Source organism: Canis lupus, chromosome 14 (assembly GCF_048164855.1).
Source record: "Canis lupus baileyi chromosome 14, mCanLup2.hap1, whole genome shotgun sequence".
NCBI lineage: Eukaryota > Metazoa > Chordata > Mammalia > Carnivora > Canidae > Canis > Canis lupus.
In genome coordinates, this window is record NC_132851.1 from 22,657,123 (window position 1) to 22,680,793 (window position 23,671).

Consider the following 23,671-nt stretch of genomic DNA (forward strand, 5'->3'; position numbering starts at 1 on the left):
CCGTTTTCTTTTTCTTTCTTTTTTTTTTTCTTTCTTTTTTTTTTTTTTTTTTTTTTTTTTTAGCTCTAGAGAAAACTGAATCATTCCAGTCATTCCTCAGTTTAGGATCTTGAGGTGGTCATGGCTCTTTTCTAATCAGTAAACCTTAATATACAAGACTCTGGCTTCAGATGAAGGTTATATGGATTTATTAGGCAAATTTCATCCTCATTAAATAATTTCCTGACAGCTCATTTGATAATACATTTACACATTTCTTTTCCTCCTAAAATTAAGTCTGTCAAAAAAAAAAAATCTACTGATTCAGGAGTTTGGTTATTTCAGCAAATACGACTGCAATATGATAAGGCTTCTTGGCTAAATATATTGCAACCAAAACAACAAAACAGGAAATAACAAAAGAATATGCAGGCATTTGTACCATCCCTGCTTATAATGTCATGGGAATTCAACCTGTATCTTATATTTCCATCTGTTAATGGTTTCCAAAGCAACAATCTCCTGTTATTCACTAATTCTGCTGGATCCATGTGTTCTCTGTACTCTAATTCTGGCATGAGTCCCTAATATTTGGATTTATTTTTTGGAGGCAGTTTCCTATAAGTGCAATATTAAAAATAATGTGCCCATTTATATCTACCCTATATTATGCTTCCTTTATATGGCACTCAGTTTGGAAAGCAATAATAGTGTGGTTTTTAGTGTTTTTAAAAATATAACATTAATATCTGCTATCTCATTTTATTCTCCCACAATCCTTGGTCTGGGGTTTAGTCTAAGCAAATTGTCTAAGCTTTCAAAGCCAATCACTAGCAAAATAGGAACTTTTCTTCTAAGTATCATGCCCTATCCAGGGGAATCTTTTCTAGCCAAGAATTCCTAAAGATTCCCTGACACATCTCCACTAGGAAAATTGTACTTCATAGACCTATTAGACTGACATGTTCAAGAGAATTTTCTTCTTGTTGACCTTGTTGGTGTGTGTGTGTGTGTGTGTGTGTGTGTGTGTGTGTGTGTGTGATTCAAAATTTTCATTCTAACAACAAAATATATGCCCCTTACTACTGTCTTCTTTTCTACTTTCCATTGCATTTTAGTTTCTGTGTTTCCTTCCTTTTTCATGGACTTTCCCCTCACATTTATCTGGAATCACAGCACCTCTCTTATCAGTGAGGCTGCTTTTTCCAAGTAGGTGAGCTCATGCTGTTTCCTGGATACTGAAAACAGCCCAGTATGACATGCGATCACGTCTACTCTAAATGCTCTGCCAACTTAGCCACCTGCCACATTTCTTCCTACAAGTCCTCTGGGAAAGGAGGGTGCTTTCTTTGTAATCACAAGTTGATTGAGTCCTAGTCCAAAACACACCCCAAAAAGAGATGCATGCACTCTCCGATTGTCATATGCTGGGTTAATTATTCTTCCCTTGGGTTCCTAGAGCACTTTCTACTCACATCTGTTATATTGTATTTATCACACTGCATCCAAATGTATTTTTTATTCATTCATTAAACGAATATTAATTGTGTGTCTACTATGTGTCAGGATGAAAACAGAAAAATATCACTGTTCTCAAAGAACCTCTAAACTACCAGGAAAAAAGAGACACAACATGGCGCATATCATGCATTTTTGATAGAACGTTAAGAATCATGGTCCTTTCTAGAAAAGACCCCATCTGGGAATCAGGAGAAAGTTCCCCAGAAACAAATAATAAGAACTGTAATGAAGCTACAATCATCAACTTCTTTATAACACCTCATAAAGATTCTTTTATTCCTTCCTTAAAATAATCTTGTCAGTTTTTTTTTAATATATCCACATAGTAGAAAATAAATTAAGAGGCTTAGAAAGGTAAAAACACATATGGTGAATCTGAAAATTATTTTCAAAATCAAATATCCAAAACTCAAACATGAAAGTGCCCTTCCAAAAATAATATTAGAAAATCCAGTATATTGGTCTGTGCTATATTGCCTTATATATGAGTATTCCAGTAGGATGGGTAATTTCCTTCTTACATTAAACACACAGCCATAGTCTTGTTACTACCTTCCTAAGAATTTTCTCTTTTCCTCATGCCAGCAGCCCACCTCACCCCATCTCTTACAACACAAACCCTGGGGAAAAAAGCAGAGTCTACCTAAATGTTAGTGTCTTCATCAGGGCAGGCTTCTTATGTGGGGATAAAAAAGAAGAAAAGATTGTGACAGGCCTGGAATTGAACACTCCCAAGTAACCCACCCTCCCCTCTACCACTCTGCCCCTGCTCACCCCATGGTGGAGTGGAAAAGGTAGCTTTTGTCCAAATGGAAGCCAGGTGTTTGGGGTAAATAAAGCTAGAACCTTACCCTGGGAAGTCATCTGGGTGAATCAGCCAGTTCCTCAGATAAATTACAGATTTTATTAAAAAAACAAACTTTTTGAACTTGAGGAATATGGGTTCCATTCTAAAACTCTAGCTCACTCATACATCTTTTTTTCTTTTAATTTTTTTTTAATTTTTATTTATTTATGATAGTCACACGGGGAGAGAGAGAGAGAGAAGCAGAGACACAGGCAGGGGGAGAAGCAGGCTCCATGCACCGGGAGCCCGACGTGGGATTCGATTCGACGTGGGTCTCCAGGATCACACCCCAGGCCAAAGGCAGGCGCTAAACCGCTGCGCCACCCAGGGATCCCTCACTCATACATCTTACTGATATAACTATTTTAAAAATCCTGTCACCACCAATATCATCAGTATCCCAGAGGGTCCCACTGTTCTTTCTTTTTTTTTTTTTTTTTTTTTTTGTTCTTTCCATGTTCCCTGCCTCACTCTTCATTTTATCACTCAGTAAAGTGACTTCTTGTTTACACTGTCATTCTATCTCATGGCCTTGACTGGGAACATTAGCCTAAAGTAAAATTGGTCATCAGCGTAGATTTTTAAATTTTCCTTATTATGAGATTATACATGGTAATTAGAGAAAATTAGGTAAAAAAAATAATAAGGAAAGGAAATCAAAACAAGCCATAATAAAATCACCCATATTATCAACAAGAGATACCACGTATACTTTGGTTGACAAACGGACTGTTACTGGTTTCCATCGTGGGATTATGGAAAAGGTTCTGGTTACCACCTATCAAGGAATATTGTTTCCTTCTCTTTTGAATCAAATACACATGAGATTCTGATGATGGTTTAAGTAATCTTTTATTGAGGGTACAATTAATTACAGGAGGTTAGAGGAAGAAAATTAGAAATTAAACCTCTCATCCATTGATCTTATTATCTTATACCTCAAAAAGTAAAAAGGTTTATTGCCTAAATCTTTAGAGAAGGCCCCTGGGGTATTCTCTTGGTCTCTAACTCTCTCCCTTCACTTCTCATGCCCCATGGTCTTCTACTAATATTTTCTTTCCCATTTGAGATTTTTGCACTATATCCTCTTCTGGATGTGCCACGTCTTCTCCCAGAAAAATAATTTCCTACTTACTGTCCGTTTTTCAGGTTTTGAATCTCAAGAACATTTGGAATTCTCTGAAAGTCAGTGACTTCTTCTTCTGCCCAGTTTCTGCTGTGTGGTTTTAGGATAGAGTGAAGTGATGCTATGTCCAGTGTCTTTACCTACTTGGGGAGAGTCAGTAGGGAGTTTCCACTCTGGCAAGTGTTTCACATTTTCCTAAGGTTTCTGAAATTCTATACCTTACAACCATTAGGAATCATTGCTTTAAAAAAAAAAAAAAAAAGGAATCATTGCTTTGTGAAATCTTCCTAACTAACATGATATTCATCACATATACTTAATGCAATCTAATCCTTTTTTTTTTTTTTTTTGAGGGGGCAGGGCAAAGTAATGACTCTGACCCAAGGAAACATTTTCACCATTCCTCCCCCACCCTCACCCTACCACACATACTACTTATAGTGAATTCATAAAACTTCCTCATTTAACTAGAATCACTTTTCATAATTCCTAGGTTTCTTTTTGATGATCTGAGAAATTTATAGTTCACTTGTTATTTTCTCCTTCATAAATATTTGTCATCATCATTTGGTTGCCACTGCATTATTTAACCAATGGTAAAGTTCTCAACATTTTGAGAGTATTGCTCTTGCTCCTATTCTAAACAATGCTATCATCACTCTCCTAGTAGCTAAATCTTTAAAATTATCTCGTTTTGGCCTTTGAACAGTAGCTAGAAGTTGAATTCTCCATCAGAGTATGAAATTTATAAGAATATTAATCCATATGGCCAAATTTGCTTGCTGACAGATTATATCAGTTTTCATTCTAACAGCCATGTTTCTAAGTTTTTGGAAAACATTAAATATCTTGGCTTGTTAAAATCTATCCACTTGGTAAGCAAATATATCATCTAATTGTTATTATAAATCATGCGTTTATAAATAATGAGAAGGAGTTTGGGGAAAAGAGAATTAAAATAAGAATCAAGTAATGAATGTAGTACGTACTGTGTGACTAATATGAGTAGAAGCATGAATTTAAATATTGATTTTTTTTATTCAGATTCCAGAGCTTCTTTCTCAAATATCTGTTTTTCTCAAATCTGCTGTTTTAATCTATAGGAAACATTTTATTTTTGCTATTTTAGAAATTCTAGCAGGCAAAACTCTTTACATTTCTATACTTTTAATATGTTACTTTAGAAATTCTAGTAGGCAAAACTCTTTACATTTCTATACTTTTAATATGTTACAAAGCATGTTTTCAGCTGTGTTAGCTTTGTTCAATGGATGATTTTGCTCTTATTTAAAAATGAGGAGGAGGAGGACATTGAGGCCCCCGAAAGTTCAGTGACTCCACCACAATCACATATCTAGGAAGTGCCAGATCCCAGCCTGTATAGGAAAAGAAGAGAATCAGTGCTTCTTTTTGCTCTACCTCCTGGGAAATTCCCACATTAACATTGGCTCAGTGAGTAATGAATAGATTCTTTCAGAAATAGAGTTGTCACAGTCTGATCTAAGTTAGCAAGCTTTCATTTTGCGTAGACAAAGAAAACAAAATGTTAGGCTGGCTTCTCAGCCTGAGGGCCTCAGAGAGAAGGAAGCTGTCTAGAGCTGGGATCCTTTCAGCTACACTGAGCATGAATTAGCTGACTAGAAAATACACGGTCTGCATGAATATGGGCACATCCGGATTGTTATTTACCCTCACTGGAGGGCAGGTAACCTGATGCGACCACAGACTGTAGACTTTAACAGACTGAGGAGAAGAATGTAGATTTGGATCCTCTATTTGTATAGCACCCAGAAGACTTTGGGAACCAATAGCTCAAACTACAGGGAAGCTGTGAACACTAGCTACCCATCAGTAAAAATGCAGAAAATTCCTGGACAACAGAAGTCCCCTCTATCCTTTGCAGCCGGAGAGGAAATATCATGGAGAAAGGCTTATAAATAACTACTCATGTTTGATGTGGGGAACAAAAGCTCCTGGAAATTATATTTAAGGCCTGAGGACTATAATTTAGTGTTCTGAAATCTATTTGAAGAGAAAAGTCTCCAAGATGGTTCAGCCACAGTCAGGATCCTTTAAGCACTTCCGGGTTGCTTACATCTAGCTCCTCTCCTCAGTGTTTTATACAAACACAATTGCATATATGCTAAGCACAAGCAGTAAGTACTCATCCTCATTTTAGAGGAGAGTTAATTGGAACTTAGTACAACTGAAACAAATAATTGACAAATGCCATTACTTTCTAACGGAGGTGGATCCTGGTAAAAGAAAAGCCATTTTGTTTTAGTATACACCTTGGATTTGGATATAAGAAGGAGAACGCAAAAGTGGTTGCCAGTGTCTGGGAGGGAATGGGCAGTTGTTGTACAATGGGTATAGTTTCAATCGTGCAAGATGAATAAGTTCTAGAAGCCTGCTATATAACATAGCACCTGCAGTTAACAATACTGTATCATGTACTTCAAAATGTATTAACGGAGTAGATCTTATGTTAAGTGTTCTTACCACAAAAATAATCAGTAAGTCAGGATTACAAGAAAATTTTGAGAGGTATTTGATTTGTCTATCCCCTTGATTTTGGTGATGGTGTTATGGGTATATTGGTATGTTATAAAGAAAAATGATAAAAAAAAAAAAAGATGAAAAAAGGAGGAGGAAAAAGAAGACTCTGGAAACCATCTGTGAAAATGTTACTCTGATAGGCTGGTTGAAGGCCCTTTAAGGCATCAGGTACAAGTGACAGTTACTTGTGTTTTTGTTTTGCTGTGATATAAAACCATCATAATCTTTAGAAAACTCAGGCTTTTAGTAGGAAGTTATATCTGAGCTGAGCTATAGTGAGTAAAGTGAAATGGATGGAACTCACTTCTTGGTAGATCAGTCAGATATTTCTGGACCCTCAGTAAGGCCCGATCTCCATCTGCCTCCATAAATTAAAGACAGTAAAGTGTATCCTGCTAGTGGTTTTAGAAGATACATTTTCAAAGGTTATGGTTTAATGCTGGAGATTTGTTTGTATAGTGGAACATTTTTTTATGAGACCTTTGTAATGAAGACAATGCAGGAAAAAAAAAAGAGGAAAAAGAAGAAAAATGAGGAGGAGGAATAACAAGACAACAAGAAGAAATCATTGCATTTCATCGTGGAGAATTTTGGCTTTTGTAGCCATGACTGAAAATTACCATCTTTATTTTAACTCCCCCAACAATAAGATATCATCAAAGAAAATTGGCTGTCAAATTACTTCACAAATTAAACTGCAGCATAACATATCTCTCTGGGAACTAAAGAAATGAGAGACCTAATTTTTTATGACATTAGAGATCATTTCATCCAACTTTCTCATTTTACATATAATGAAACTAGTGCTGAGAGGGTTTAATGTCAGCTGCCAAATTCCACAGTGGATTTGCAGCAAAGTCTTATTGAAAAATAATAAACGTATCCTATGGAGATGTAGTGGTAAAATACAATAAGAAATGAACTCTGAGAAACAAAATTTGCAAGTATATCTGCTTCTATTATCTGATATTTTTCTGTGAACCACAACATCTTTACCAGTTCTAAATGGTCATGTATTCACTTCTTGTTCTTTTTTTTCTATTTGTTGTCCAAAGTAATTTGGAATACAGCTTTAATGCTACATCCTTTCATATCTTTCCCATCTCTGACCAGTGAACCTCAGTCACCCATAAAATTTAGAATAACTTGCTCTACAAACAATAATGTGGAGCCTATTGGATCTTATAAATCACTGAATGTCAGTTGAGAGAAAGGATATGGAAAACTCAGGTTGTTTGAGTTCTTGTATGTGGTGCCAGAGAGAGGCAGAGATACAGGCAGAGGGAGAAGCAGGCTCCATGCACCAGGAGCCCAATGTGGGATTCGATCCCGGGTCTCCAGGATCGCGCCCTGGGCCAAAGGCAGGCGCCAAACCACTGCGCCACCCAGGGATCCCCAGCTTTCTCTTTTATCCTAGAAATATATATATGTTGAGCAATATTCCATTGTGTATATATACCATATCTTCTTTATCCATTCTTCTGTCAATGGACATCTGGGCCCTTTCCCTATTCTGGCTATTGTGGACATGGCGCGTTACATACAACTGATAAATCACTAAATTCTACCAGTGAAACTAATAATACAGTATATGTTAACTAAATTAAATTTAATTAAAGAATTTTAAAAATTAAAAAAAGAAATGTGTGCGTGTGTGTGTGTGTGTGTGTGTGTGTGTGTAAATTATGTTCACTAAGGAAAGTGAGGAGATCTTGGTGTTTAGTTTTGTTTGAATGGCCCAGAACTAGGCTAAGATTTTTACATTTTTACATGTCTTGCTTTATTTATTATATTGATTTGAGGGAAGTATTTTTATTTTACAATGTGGAAACTGAGGCTCAGGGACAGAACCACCTTACCATAAGTGACATAGATTCCTTTAGTATCTAAAAGCAAATGTCGCTACCTTGGCTTTGGAGCCTATGTGATTCTAAATAAATCTGGTAGTAGCTTAGGTCTCCCACCTCTCTCATACCAGTCTTTACTTTCTTTCTATATTTTAATTGCATTGGCTTTCCACATATCAGAGATTTCTCTGCCTTATGGCCTTGTGTCTGTTCTCTTGCCTCGCCTCTTGATACAGCACATTTCTCCTTACTCAGTTGTTGTTCATGCCCTCCTCTGAACTTCTCATCTAAAAGAGGTCTCAGCAACCTGTTCCTTAATAAGTATCACATTATACAATTACATAATTTTTCTTTTTATTTTACAATCTGTGAGGGCAAGGACCTTAGAATAATATTTAGAACAAACTATATGCACACAAAAATGTGAAGAAATGAACACATTTAAAAATGGAAAAAATTAATAAAAGGAATTGAAACCAGGTGTGTTTCACAATGCCCAGGCTCACCCTGCCTTCACTGTTTTATTTGTTACACTCCATTGCCCAGCTAATCTACACCTATATTTAGGCTCATTGGAATATCTTCTTTCTTTGAACTCTGTGCCCTAGAACTTACAATGAATTGATGAGACTTGTTGATCAATAGCTCATGGGTTGATAGCTTATCTTCCCATCCTAATTGTACCTACACAAGCCATAGGTTGTGTCCATCATTGTGTTAGGTGATTTCTCACGAGTGACATTCTTCACAGATCACTGACAAAACTAGATGCAGGATCCAATGAAAGGACCAGGAAATGGAAACCCACTATCTGTCCAGAGAGGAGAAGCAGACACATTTGTGAATACAGGTAATGACTCCAAAGGAAGAATGAAAGAAGAGAGAAAAGAAGAGAGAGAAGAAAGAAAAACAAAGCAAAGAGCTATGTAAGTGAAAATAGTAACATAGTAACTAAGGATTACAGTTGTGTCAGCTCTTTGGACCTGGTCAACTTGGTTGAGATAGTCTCCAATTATTCAATGAAACACTAATATAGGTGTTGCTGAGAAGAGATTTTATTTTTAATATTTTATTTATTTATTCATGAGAGACACAAAGAGAGCCAGAGACACAAGCAGAGGGAGAAGCAGGCTCCATGCAGTGAGCCCGATGACTCCAAGATCATGCCCTGAGCAGAAGGGAGGCGCTCAACCACTGAGCCACCCAGGCACCTCGAGAAGAGATTTTTTAAATGTAATTAAAGTCCTGAATCACTTGACTTTAAGCAAGGGCTATGGACCTAAAAATAAAAATAGCCAGTTATTTTACCAGCATAGTTTATTCAGAAATAGCAGAGGAATTGCAATTTGGGACCTACAAACGATGGCAAACCACAGGCAGGTTCCAAGAACAAAAGAGAGAAGAGTTCTTTTATAGAGAAAAGTATGGGGGTGGAGGAAGTGGTGTTGGGAGGAGTTGTTTTGAACAGAAGTCCAATCCATTGGAGGAAACTGGGGGTCTGAAGTGTATAGTTTCTCATTGGTTAGTAGATGAAAGCATCTCATTGCCTGGGCTATTGCTAAGGCAGGGAAAACTTTCTTCCTCCTGCTAGGGGGAAAGTAAGCCTCTTCCTGCCAAGGAATATATAATAAGCAGGACAGGTGGTATATGCATGAGAGCTCCCCCTCAGGGATTCCTGATTCCATTTTCAGTGAGGCTTCCCTTTATTAATTTCATAGGGAGATTTTCCTAGATAATCTGGCTGGGTCTGACTTAATCAATTGGAAGTCTTAAATGCAGGGCTGAGGCTTCTCCTAATAAAAAATGGAAATTTGCTTCCATTTAACCTGTTGAATAAAATAAACTGCCTGTCTTTAGGCACTTTGAAGGACATCTAAAATTGGTGAAAATTCACATATTCAGTTAAAATTACTGAATGATCCTTAACTGCAAAAGGTTAATATTAATTGAACACTTGATCACACTGTTTTATGAAATTGGTCAAATATACAGTACCATTAAAAAAAAAAAACAAGTGAAAAGCAAAGACTATGAATTAGAAAGGAAGATATGAGAACCACTCAGGGAAGCTGAGAAAATGTTTCTTCTCCCATTCTCTTAAACAGCAAAAGCAAAGCAAGAACAAAAACAAACAAAAAGCAACTTTTTCTCAGGGTTGTTCAGTAAAGCAGTAGAGATAAATTACCAAAGTTCCCACTTCCCACCGTCTCCCTTGCAGAAATTTGGCTTTGAGGGACTTTAAACCTAGGAGCTGCCAAATTTTGATTCATTCATCTTGGCAACTGCCATGGAGACAGGCTTCTAAGATGGCAAACTCTACTGTTTTAATTGAAATAGATTATTGTGTTTAAAAGAGACACCTGAGTCCATCAGTGCCCCTTTCCCAGGGGTATTATTATGATGGGGTCTGAAATGTTCCAAGACTTCTGAAATGCCACTGCATTTCAGTGCCATAACGCGACTGCATTTCATAATGCAATGAGAAGGACAAAATGCGTGCTTGGAGAGAGAAAGGATGAAGGGCCAAGTCAGGAAGAACTTGAAATAAAAGGACATCAGAATGTGGGAAATTCTTTCTGTGAGCATCACATTTGAGAAACGTGCCAAATTAACCCAGAGCCCCCATGCTCTCTGCTTCTTAGCAGAGTTCTGCAATGTGCTTTGCTCAGGGATAGCCTCTGAATGTACATTCTGAGGTCTTTGCACACATGTTCACTTAGAGTGGGTCCAAAAAATCACAACTCTATGGGCCCTGAGTTGTATGTAGAAGCAACCTGGATATATACAGACAAGAAAGTACAAAGGTGGAGAAAGGAAATCGGCCCTGGTTCAAGAGAAAACCAGCTTCTGACAGGCCATGGTAATGTTCCTTTGTCACCAGCCCTTGCTAGAATGAGAGCCTAGATGTGTTATGGTGTTAGAGAGAAAAGATGTGGGAGGAACCCAAGGGCAGATCATTTCCTCACCATCTTGAACCAGTTTGAATCTGATTTCTACCAAAGGAAGAAGCTACAAGAGCATGGACAAAGTAATATCTTGGCAGTGTGTTACGAAAGGTTAGGTATTACCTGCCCTCACATCCACCTACTTTTTGCTAGACATTTGCCAAAATAAAGGGTCTGCAAAGTATGACTCACAGATCAAATTTGGCCCATAGCCCATTTTTCTAAATAGTGTTTTATTGGAATGCAACCACACTCATTTGTTTATGTGTTATGGTTGTTTCCTTGTTACAACCGCAGAGTTGAGAGTGCTTTGCAAAACCGGAAAATGCTTTATGACCCCAGGCCTAAATGTTAAGGCTATGCAGAAGGATAAAACACGACCCTTTCTTTGTCCACAAAGATACAACAAATCTGAAATAGGTTATTTTGAAATAAGCTGTTACATGTGGAAAAAAAAAAAAGATATCTATACCATGCTACCATAGGAATACTTACATTAATGTAAGTATTCCTATTCAGCCAATGCTATTTTTCATGTGTTGATTTAGGAAACCAAATTTCCTTCCATTCTTGACTCCTTCATTCAAATTACATATGGGAAAAATGAAAGTAGAAAATGCTCATATAATTCTTAAATCCCCAGGACATTCCCACACATATATGGACTTTACACATGCCACTTCAAAGGAAAGTTCAAGGATGGTGTTTGCAATTAATGAAGCTGAAATGATTGGTAACACAATTAGCAAAAAAATAACATTAGGCTAACTCATACCTTACACAAAAGAATACACCTATTTTTAACAATATAGAAGGATATTTTTATGACCTTATAGAATGGCAATATCTTCTGGAATGACACTAAAAGCACTAGTCATTTAGCCTATTGCTAAATCATATTAAATTTAAGAATGCTTAGAGACACCTTTAAACTAGCATTTAAAAAAAAGATATATCATAAAGTGAGAGAAAATAGTTGCAACTGTAGACTTCTGTAGAACAGAAGACTCAGAAAGTTTTTTTTTGCCTTCATGCTAACTGTCTAAAAGGATTTAGTTAGAGAAGAACCTGTCCCAGGAAGGAAGCTATAACCATAATTAACCATAATATAATATGAACTAGGTATGGTAGAAGGGAACTTAGCAAGGCCTGTTTGATCAACGTCCTCTGTGCCCCATTTTTTCTGAATGGCCCAGCAAATATTCGTTTATCATTTACTCTTTCCATTCTTTCTATGAATTGCCTTCCATCTCTTTGCAGCCCCAGATCCCTACCCACTTCTTCTCAATCTACAATAACATATATAATATGTTATATAATAATATATAATATATATTATATAATATATAATAACTTCGTTTTACCTGTCTTTGGAATCTCTCATGTTTATGTGGATTCCCCATGCGTATGTAATTAAATCCAATTTTCTGTCAATCTGTCTCATGTCAATTTAATTCTTAGAGCCAGAAGAATCTTGAAGGATAAAATAAATTTTTTCCTCCCCAACACAATATTTGTAACCAACAAGTACTAATATTCAAAATATAAAAAAGAATTTCAGGGATCCCTGGGTAGCTCAGTGGTTTAGCCTTTGGCCCAGGACGTGATCCTGGAGTCCCGGGATCAAGTCCCACATTGGGCTCCCTGCATGGAGCCTACTTCTCCCTCTGCCTGTGTCTCTGCCTCTCTCTCTCTCTCTCTGTGTCTCTCATGAATAAATAAATAAAATATTTAAAAAATAATAATTTCTGCAAAACAAATTAGAAAAAGATTGACAACAGAACAAAAAACAGCATTTACAAAGATTAAATTTGAGTGGTTATTAAATATATGTAAAGTGTTTAATCTCTTTATTATTAAGAAGAGGAAGTAAATTTAGGCCACAATAAGATAGGACTATCTACCTAGTAAATGGGTGGCCAGTTGAAAACAAGACAAATATTGACAAAGATGTAGAGCAAGAAAAAGACACTTGAAGTCCTGATGGGTTTGTAATTTGATAAGACCATTTTGAAGTTCAGCTTTATCTAATAAATTTAATATACATATTCTCTGATCTACATTTCCATTACATTCCACTCCTTACAAAAACATCTTCTCATTTGCAGTACTTACATGAATAGGAGTGTTCATAGCAGCACTGTTTATTATACATAAAACTGGAATAAGCCCAAATATCCATCAAAAAAAAAATCTATCAGTAAGTCATTGTGTATACCTAGCAATGAAAATAAATGAACTATAGGTAACAACACTGATTAATCTCAAAATATAAATACAAGTATAAATATAAATAGTGAGCAAAATATAAGACCCAAAAGATCTATAATAATAATACATAATGCAATTTATATGAAGTCCAAATGTAGTATTTTCCTTGAATAAATAGGGTACCTCCATTTGATATAAGCTTCCTTTAGTCTTTTATATATAATTTTCTATGAAGATTTATATAGATTTAGCAGTTGTTGTCTTAGGGTATTTTTGAAACATATTTTATTCTTCTTTGAAATGCCATCATTTAAAAACTTACATTTATTAATTTTTTTCTTGGTTCATAGGAATTTGATTTCTTTTTACATTGCACTAATAACAAGTAATCATTTTTCACAAGTTCTAATTATCTTTATTTATTTAATTTTTATAAGTAAAAAGTCATCTCTTTATAAATAATAGCTGTCTGATTTTTTCATTTCTAATCCCTTTCTTTTATTTTGCTTTATTTTATGTATCTATATCTTTTTTCTGTTTGAGATGTCAGAACTTTAAAGCAATGAAAAATTAATGTGGTGATAATAAGCATTTGATCTTTTTCCTAATTAAAATGCTTCTATTTTTCAAATCTCTATATTTAGAACTTTTAACCTTTAACTATGTTACATATGAAAAATGAACTATATTTTTCATGTGTTATTTTATTTCTTCAATTATTAACAATTTTGAATAAATTTCCAGTGTTTATCAATTCCTTTTATTATCTTTTAAGAGTTGCCTGTTTTTCTCTTGGGTCAATTCTTTTTCTTTAGAATTATTTAATTTATTTTAAATCTACTTAGTTTTTGTTTTTGTTTTTTTTTCTTTTTGTCTACAAACTGTGGCAAACTGTTTTTTTTTTCTTTTTGTCTACATACTGTGGCATCATACATGATAAATAATGATACAGTGATGTATCATACAAATGTGATTCATTATTTTATGGAGCTTTTAGTCTAACAGTGATAACACTTCTACATTTGGGAAATTAGCAGTATCAATCATATGCTTGTTGTAAATAATTTTCTCAAGTTGTCTTTTGTGTATTTTATATCTTGCCCTTGTCTTCTCATCCTCCCTCTCTCCTTACTCCTCCCCTGCTCCTCCTTCTTTCCTGTCATTTCTTTCCTCTTCTTCCTCAACCCTTCCTTCCATCTCTTATTTCATTTATTCTCTCTAACCTTCTCCAACTCTTTCCTCTTTTATTTCCATTAGCTACCATTATCTTTCCCTATTGACCTTTCACTCACTTGTGTTCTATAGATAAATGAAATTTATCAATATTTTTCTATATGAATTCTGGGTTTTAAGTTATTCTTAGAAAAATCTACTCTATGATAAAATCTGATTATCAAGTATTATCATCTTATGTAAATCATTGTAATTAACAATGGTTATATTGGAATATATATCTGGAATTTAGATGTATTGTTTCCAAATGACCAGCCAATCCTTTATAACATTAGTATCGTATAACTCATTTTTGCTACATTATTTGGAATTCTGCTTTCAATTTTCATATCTATTTGGGTCTCATGCTAAGTCTACTTTGTCTTATTAATCTTACATGATTCTCCTTGTGCCTGCCCCTTACATTTAAGTAAATTCTGAAATAGATCTTGATACCTGGCAGCATTCTTTTGCTTTCATTACTCAATTTTCAAGTCTTAATTTTTAAAAATTCCATATTTGTTCTTATATACATCCTTTAGAATAATAAGGTTATCAAATAAATCTCAAAATTCCATGCTGCAGTGACTTTACTTTTTATTAATGGATAAATATGGTCTAAATTGACATCTTTTCAAACTTGCATTTTTCTAATCAAAAACAAATACAACAGGGGTTTTATTATCTAGCAATACAGATGATTAGATGTTCAGAGAAATTTTCTAGGTATAAAATAGCTAAAACTGTTCAATGGACAGTTTAAAAATATATAGTTAGCTTAGTAAAGAAAAAGAATATTTTCTGAAAAAATGTGAGAATGCACAAGTTCAGACAGACAAACAATTGTTAAAGCTTGCCTTTGTCCTGGGGATGTTGGATTGTTCTTGGTAGTTTAGCACAGTTGGTTTACCACTCCAGAGCTAAGAGATAAAGTCTTTTAAAGTCCATGCAAAATGACAAGTCTATCTGATAGGAGACCCTTACATAAAACCTGAACCCTGAGAAAGATAACTCACAGTGAATGAACAAGGAAAAACAAAAACAAAGCAAATGCTTACTCTCAGAAGATGTGAATGTATCTAGGCATGTGGAGAGTAGAAGGAATAGAAGGGAAAAATATCCCCCTGGGGTTTCCCAACCGAAAGTCTGATCTCATGCTTATGTAGAGAGAGAACTCACTCTTCCTTCACAACCTAAAAATATGGCAAGGAGATAATTTAGATTAAAAAGACCCCAGATAGGAATGCCTCTATGACTCTAGAGACACAAACACAAACTGTCCCTGGGGAAATGAACTAACTAACTAACTAAATAAAACTAAACCCAGAATTTAAAGGTCAAGTTTCAAGGATTATTAACTCACAATGAATACATAAGAAACAAGCAGAAAGGACCAAGATTAATCATTAATATTAAATAACAGAATCAGAGACAGAAGCACTGCTGATATTGAACTATGAGACAAAGCACAAATAATTGATTTTAATATTTTTAAATGTTTATAAAGTATAACTAATCCAGAGGCTATTAATAATAGTCTTTTGAAAAAATTAAACATTTCAAGAAAGTTTAAGAGCCCAAAAGAATTAAATTTAGAAATTTAATAGCAGTTTAAACATGGAGTTACACAAAGTCAAAAGGAGAGTGAAGCAATTTGAAGATAGGTGCAAGTTAAAAGCCAAGAAGGACTAAGTGATATAAACCCTGGAAGAAATACTGAACTACATAATAAAATAATAAGTGTTTTTTAAAACATCTGTCTACTTAGGATTCCAGAGGAACTAGAATAATGAGATCAAGGACATACCTGAAATATAATTGAATATTTTCCACTCTAGCACAAAGATAGGAATAGCATTTTCAGGAATCTCTAATACTCTTAACATTGGAAATTTAAAATATTAGAGTAAAATCAAATAACATGACATTAAAGAGATGAACCAAAAAAGCAGCCAACATTTAAAAACAAATAGTTTACTTACCAAGAATGAGACAGATGATTTCGCAACAATAAAAAGATAAACCTTTGCAAAGTAGAATAATATCTATAATGTAAGACAAGAAAATAATTCTCAGGACACATTTCAAGAGCAAATTAAGAATTCAGACTTAAAAATTGGAAAGATTTACTAAAGAATTATTAAAATATATTCAAGAAAAATACCAGAATAGAGGAGATGAAAAATGGAAGAATAATAGAAAAATATATATGGCTATGATAAGAAAAATTATTAAACAAAACAAGCATAAATACAATAAGTATCTAATTTTTGGACTTACAGTTTACAAGATGGAACTTAGTCACTCAGTTGCAATAGCATTTCATTCAGAAGAAAATACAGCCCACACTTAAAGTATTCTAATATCCTTGTATTGTTTAGAAGACCAAAAACCTGTTTTGTTCAACTATATATAAATTTTGTTAAGCCAAATTTTAAGGATAGGTAGTACCAGTATGGAAAGAGGATATAAACTTCAAGCTAATGAAGAGAAATAAATAATGAAATTGAAAAGAAAAATATTGTATCTAAGGAAAATGAACATTAATTATAGGACAAAGATACATGTCTTTCTCCAGTGTTTCAGTGGGGCTCCATCCCTGGCAGACAAACTGTCTCTTGCTTTGCTCTATTTCCTTTGCCTTTTCAGTCTAAATTGTGGCCTACAAGGTGAGGCTGCCAGACCCCACCCTCGGAGCCAGTTTTCTTATGAGTTTGAGTTTCCTTCCAATTCTCTGTTCAGCTCTCAGATGAAGCTTAAATCACTAATGTTTAAATCACTTGGCATGAGTGTCACCAAGTACAGGATACAGAGAAACCTAGAAATGTAGAAACTTTTTACCTATGTTTTTTTGAAATATAAAGATCCAACCACAGCATGAGAGTCTTACTGTAAAAACTTTAATAAAATTGCCCATGGGGAAATGACACTTGGATTTATTAGGTGAGTAATATATCAAAGAGGTGACAGTAGCACCACCCTGAAAAGAGTAAATCTTCAGGTGGGACCATTTGGCAAGGACCAACTGCCTGAATGTGATGATGAGCCATGTCTTTACAGCAGAATAAAGTACCCTGCTGGGTTGCATCGACTTTTGTGTCTTCCATAAGCAAGAAGAAAAAGAAACAAACTCCATAGAAACCTGCTAAAACTCAAGCCTAGTTTCCCAAGTTTGTTTATTTTCTTGTTCTTGCTGGCTTTTAATTTAATATAATCATCCAAGAATTTTTGCACTAAATTATCTTTGTTTTTGCTATTTCCTATGTAGATTTCTGACCAACTGGCTTCTCCAAGAACAGGTTCTGAAATCTAATCTTTATTTCCTTGACTGTTTACCTTGTTGTTTTAGCCCTACTATTCAACTTTGGTCTTTCCAGCCCATTCTGTTCATGGTATCAGTAAAGTGGTGGAGAGTTCTAGAGATAGAGCCAAACTGCTTGGGTTGAGTTCCGACTTTTGCAACATTATAGTTGTGTTGTGTTTAACATTTGGGCAAACACCGAATCTCTGTAAAATCCATTTTCTCATAAGAACAATAGAGAAAAATAATCTGAACCAGAAAAACAAGCAGAAAGCGGAAAACAGTTATAGACATGCAGTTCACAGAAGAAAAACTACCAATTCTCCAACACATAAATTAGAAATAGATTCATTCTTTTAGAGATGCATTTTTTTTCTTAGGTTGTTAGAAATGATAGATACTGGTAATATCTTGTGTGGGGATACAAGAGAACAAGAACTCTAATAAATTCTCATGGAGAATGAAAAATAATTCTGGCTTTTTAAAAATAGTATCTCTCCAAAGAGATATTTTTAAAATGTACTTTATAGAAATATTTGCATGTGTATAATATATAGTAACAGCATGTTGATTGAAAATTTCATTATGTTTGCAAAATTTTGAGAATATCCTAAATCCATCAATTATAGAATATAATAATATAATCATGCTACATATTATGAAAATAATATTTTCCTAATATATTATGAAATAGAAAATCAGGTCATAGAATAATACATAGGTACAGTATATGCAACATACAAGAACAACATGTAAATAAGCACAGTTTATATTTAGTCATTCTCAGTGGTATGGTTAATTTTTTTAGAATTGAAATACAACCATAATGATTGGTAAATAGCTACTTTCCTAAACTCTACAGGTCAAAGCAATTGGGTATGACTCAGTTATTTAATTCAATGCTTCCCAAACTTCCACTGATCAGAAAATTTCATAAAACTAAATACCGACATAGACTTACCAAAATTTATTTCACTGAATTAAGCCATTAAGACATCAATAATGTAATTTCACCATCAGTTTCTTCAAGAAAATATTTCAACACCAAAATAGTAAAACAATACCTATCTAGGAAAAAACAAAAAAATCTTTAACCTGAAAAAAATGACTTTCAGAAAAAATAGACGATTTTATTCTAGTTTTTTCTATTCCCATAGGAAATTTGGTCATAGATCTTGTCATTTATGAAATAATGATTTAGATATCTCCTTCTTATTTGTGTCAATATCCAACAACTAGAGAAGCATTTGTGCAGCTGAAGAAATGTAAGCTGAAATTCACACATCCACTGAGATAGAAACATAGGCAACATGTGAATGAGAAGATGAATTTTAATCTCAGAATCAAAACTTGCCTTGCCAATAATCCATGCCACTAATTCCCAACTCATGCTGTCGACTGGAATTACCTAGATAGCTTTAAAAGAAATGTGATACATTAATCCCATCTCTAGAGATTCTGATTCTCTTGGTCTGATGTGGGGCCAAGCTTAGGTATTTAAAAATTCTTTGTGTGATTCTAATGACCAGCTAGTCTTGAGTCACTGGTCAAATTATTTTAATATGCATAATGAAAAACAATAAATTAATAGAGTGAATTGTAAGCATTCACGTTGAGAAATATGCTTGAAAAACAAAAAATAAACAGAAAACAATAAAAACACGAGTTTTTCACAAATCATATCCAAACATCTCATTTTGTCCTAGTAAACCAGGGATCAGATCATTTAAATTACTAAGAGTCACAGAGCTACATTAAAACATTGATATCAATGTCAAGTCTATACATAAACTTTTACCCTGCCTTTGAAGATGGTATTTCTTCTAAATATTATGATTATAAAGGTAATTTTAATTATATAATTAAATATAAATGTAATTATAAACATGATTATAATTTATGGAAATTGATGCAGTATCTCATATACTAAGTTTAAGGTGAAAATACACGGGTTCCTTATCAAAAAGTAGTACTTATTCTTCATGCAAGAGGTGTGTTAAGATAGGTCAGGGGTGTATTTCCTGAGTGGTTAGAATTTGGAGACAAATATAACCTATAAAACCAAAGTGTAGTTGAGAACTGTTCTCTTTCCTCAAAACATACGAAAAAATTTTAGGGGGTATTTCTTAAGATGTGATACTATAAATTACACCTCTATTAGTGTTGTAGAATAGTAAAAAATGCAGATTCATTGTCTGGAAACAAGGTCTAGAAAGATGTCTATGTTACAACCGCCTCATGTTTCTTATTCAAACCAAAATTTGGAGACCATTATTCAAGGTCTGAATCAGGTGATCCCAGAACAGACTTTAAAAGCCACAGTTCTGTTTATGATACATCTTTCTTTTATTTGCCTATTGTGTTCACATGGGAGTTAGAAGAACTATTGAGTACAGGGCAACACTTCTGAGCAGGGTTTTAAGTAAACCACTGTAGTGTGATTCATACTGAGAAGTGATGCCTCCCAGTTCCCTTACATAAAGTAGCTGGTGCTGAGTAGGGAGATTAGGGGAAGAAAACACCATCCTCTAATCTTTTCTAGACTTTCAGACTCCTGCCACCCAGAACTCCTCCTATCCTGCCAAAATAGAGATTAACAAGCTTTACTGATACACAATTCTCATTTTCCTGTGGCTTTTAAAATTCATATTAGGACTTGGTCTTTGAGTACCTGTTCTCTTATCCGTAGCTCCTGTACATCTATGTGGATAGTAAGGAATTTCTAACATTGCAAGACTATTGCAGAAATAGCTATATTGAAAATGGGAAAATACTACTCCAGGAAGGCATACAATCATTACAATGGAAAGATCAAATCCAATTTGATTGCAATTTGCTTAGAATTTGTGGAATACCTTTATATCTATAATCATTTTTGACAGGTAGAAAATAAATCATACAAGTGTTCAGAAGAAATTAATTTCCCTTTTTTCACAATCAAGGCAACAGTGTCTAATATTAATTCCCCAATGTTTACTCTAATCAAGTGAATATCTACTAGGTTTCCAAATATATAATTTTTATCCATATTTTCCATATTTTCTCTGCCTTCCTAAATTCGAATTGCTTAAGAGTCCAGCTTATTCTTACCTGGATGCAGCTTCCACTGTGTTTTTCCATTAAAATTGAGAGACTGGTGTTTCTGTCTCCTGGAAGGAGGAATCTGCAGGAAGAACTCCAATATATAGACATCTTACATATCTCTCTTAAGAGATTCAAGAAGTAGTTATGTGGTGGTTGTAGGAGATTCTACAATAGGCTAACAGAATTGACTATAAACTGGTATTTTATTTCTAGAAATGAACTTAGTAATATATGTTACAAGACTTATAACCATCTATACCTTTTATACTAGTAAGATCATTTTTAAAAGTTGGCATTAAAGAAATAGTCAGAGGCTATCAACATTGTAATTGGAAAGATGTTCATTCTAATTGGTACTTTATTAGAAAGCTATTGAAAACATCTAAATATTCATCATCAAAAACACCTATATAAATTATGGTTCATTTATTTTAAAGATAGTTAACTTGTAAAAAAATATGTTTTTAATAATACTTAACCAACTGATTATTTCTCTCCACTTAATATAAATAAATATGACATAGAAAATTATAATTTATCCTAATCTTGGAAAGAGTGTGTATATGCTCCACTCTCTTCTGGGCTCTGGGAATATAGCAAAAACCCAAATGGACAACTCTATTCAGGTCATTTATATTCTACTAAGATGGAAAGGTGAAAGATTGGGAACCATGCAATCACCAAATAAAACTACAAATAAAGAATATAAAAAAGTCATTAAGAAAATAGATCTTAAATGTTATCACACACACGCAAACAAATGGTAGTTATGTGAGGAAATGTAAAGTTAACTATTCTTATTGTGGTGATCATTTTGCAATATATATATATGTATCATATTATCTCATGGTAAGTCTCAAGCTTACATATGTTATTTGTCAATAACATCTCAGTAAAGCTAAAATAAAAAAGAAATCCAGTGTCTGAATTTCAGGTACACAGAAGCCACTGTGAAAGAAATTATACATAGGCATAAATGCAGTTAAAAGATTCTAAGGGAAACATAACAAAGTATCTCTTAATGCGAGTAATTACAGATAATTTATATTTTTTATGTACAAGATTTCTGAGCTTGATTTCTGAGCATTTTATTTTAGGTCCCAAAATAATTATTTTTTTTTAATTTATGATAGTCACACACACAGAGAGGAGAGAGAGAGAGAGAGAGAGAGAGAGAGAGGCAGAGACATAGGCAGAGGGAGAAGCAGGCTCCATGCACCGGGAGCCCGACGTGGGATTCGATCCTGAGTCTCCAGGATCGCGCCCTGGGCCAAAGGCAGGCGCTAAAACGCTGCGCCACCCAGGGATCCCCCAAAATAATTAAAAGTGAAAAAGCAAATTGACTTTATAGTATAGTGGGGGAAAGATGCCTTCAGTATTCCTATCCTCAGACCAAACACATTCCAATAATCAACTTTAGTAATGCACAACTCAATATCCAGACATAATCAGCCACTTCTTTTAAGGTAGTGTTTTAGATATCAAATGAGTTCAAAGGAGAGATGGGTTAGGAGAAGTCTTAAGATAAAGAAGAGAAGATTGAACAGGATGGGTCTCCAAACTCTTGAAGCCTCTCCTTTAAAGGTGTGTTAACCATAGGAAGCCAACTGAAGGTTGCTGGAGGTGAGGTGGGTGGGGGATGGGGTAATTAGGTGATGGACATTAAGGAGGAAATATGATATAATGAGCACTGGGTATTATATGTAACTGATGAGTAACTGAACTCTACCTCTGAAACTAATGATATACTATATGTGAATTAATCGCATTTAAATAAATTAAATTTGAAAATAAAGGAGGTGTGATCTTACACCATTTGCTTCATGAAGCCAAGAAATTAACATTAAAAATAAAACTGAAGCCCTGTAAATTCTAATCTCTTTCTGAGACTCAGTGGTGCTAATTAACTGAAGAGGCTGAAAGAGTATAAACTCTGTAGGAAGAGACTTTAGCCTGCACACAGATACGCCAATTTTGTATTCCCCATGACACAAGGGTTAGTCTTACACCACTAATTCTCAGCCACTTCTACCTCCCTTTCATGTCACTGTCATCTTGTAGTATGTAAACTGAAACTTGTTTACATCTACCCATGGCTTCCTCTTACGTATTTACCATAACTAACAACTTACCAAGTCACTATAACATTCTCATGACAGCCCTTCCTTATCCTATTCTGCTGTTGATCTCATGGGTTAAGATTCTTCTGTTTGGGTTTAGATGTTATCCTTATACATTCCCTACTGCTAAGTTTTTCATGAACCATCTTTCTAAAGTGCACATCTCATTACTTCATTCTGTTTCTTCATACAATTTGATAGGTTACCATTACCTAGAATTGTTTTTTGCAAACTTTTAAATTTTAGGTTGATAAATGACAAGTGCTAGCTTAGTGCAATGACTAGCACAAATATCAACAAATATCAACCCTTTTTTTACGTCAAATAATTTCCAGACCCCTCTATATTACACTGATTATGGTCATTTCTATTCATCAAGAAAATGAGTATTGAGAAAATAAAAATGAAATCCTGTAATGAATTTGCATTAATCTTGGAAGCACTTATATACATTTGAGAAATAGTAAAATAGACATGTATATACAATATAGTTGATGGATAATGCTTGGTGAATCTATGAACTCTGTGTTCAGCCCCTACCTCTAAACCACTCTACAGTCCAAATAAAAGAATCCTTAGATTGTAGGGTAGTGCCACAATTTCTTAACATGTTATCATAATCCCTACCCAGTTATGCTATAATCTTCCAAGCCTTCTCTACCCCCATTTCCTTTCCATATCTAATCTCAAGGATGTTATGATTTGTCTCTTTTACCCTTCATCTAAGATACCACTGAATTTATGCTTATGGATCTCATCATCTTATACATTTATCATATGTTTATTTATATGTCTTTCTTTACTGTAGAGTCCACTAGAGCAGGATTATGTCTTTTATAATTCCAAATATTAACGCATTATCACTTCCTGACCCATTCAGTATTTGGGCTACATGGCTGTTTTTTACTCAGGAATTTTC

General features: G+C 34.3%; 1 long non-coding RNA gene across 1 annotated transcript in view; it reads right to left on the reverse strand.

The window, feature by feature from the left end:
• The window catches only part of LOC140603391 (uncharacterized), a 70,112-nt gene extending 53,255 nt beyond the window's left edge, over window positions 1-16,857 (reverse strand). Inside the window, exons 1-2 of the long non-coding RNA XR_012006369.1 lie at window positions 16,528-16,857; window positions 16,230-16,292 (exon numbers count right to left, since the gene is read on the reverse strand). This is a non-coding gene — a long non-coding RNA (uncharacterized lncRNA). The remainder of the gene's footprint in view (window positions 1-16,229; window positions 16,293-16,527) is intronic.
• Between the last annotated feature and the right edge of the window lie 6,814 nt (window positions 16,858-23,671).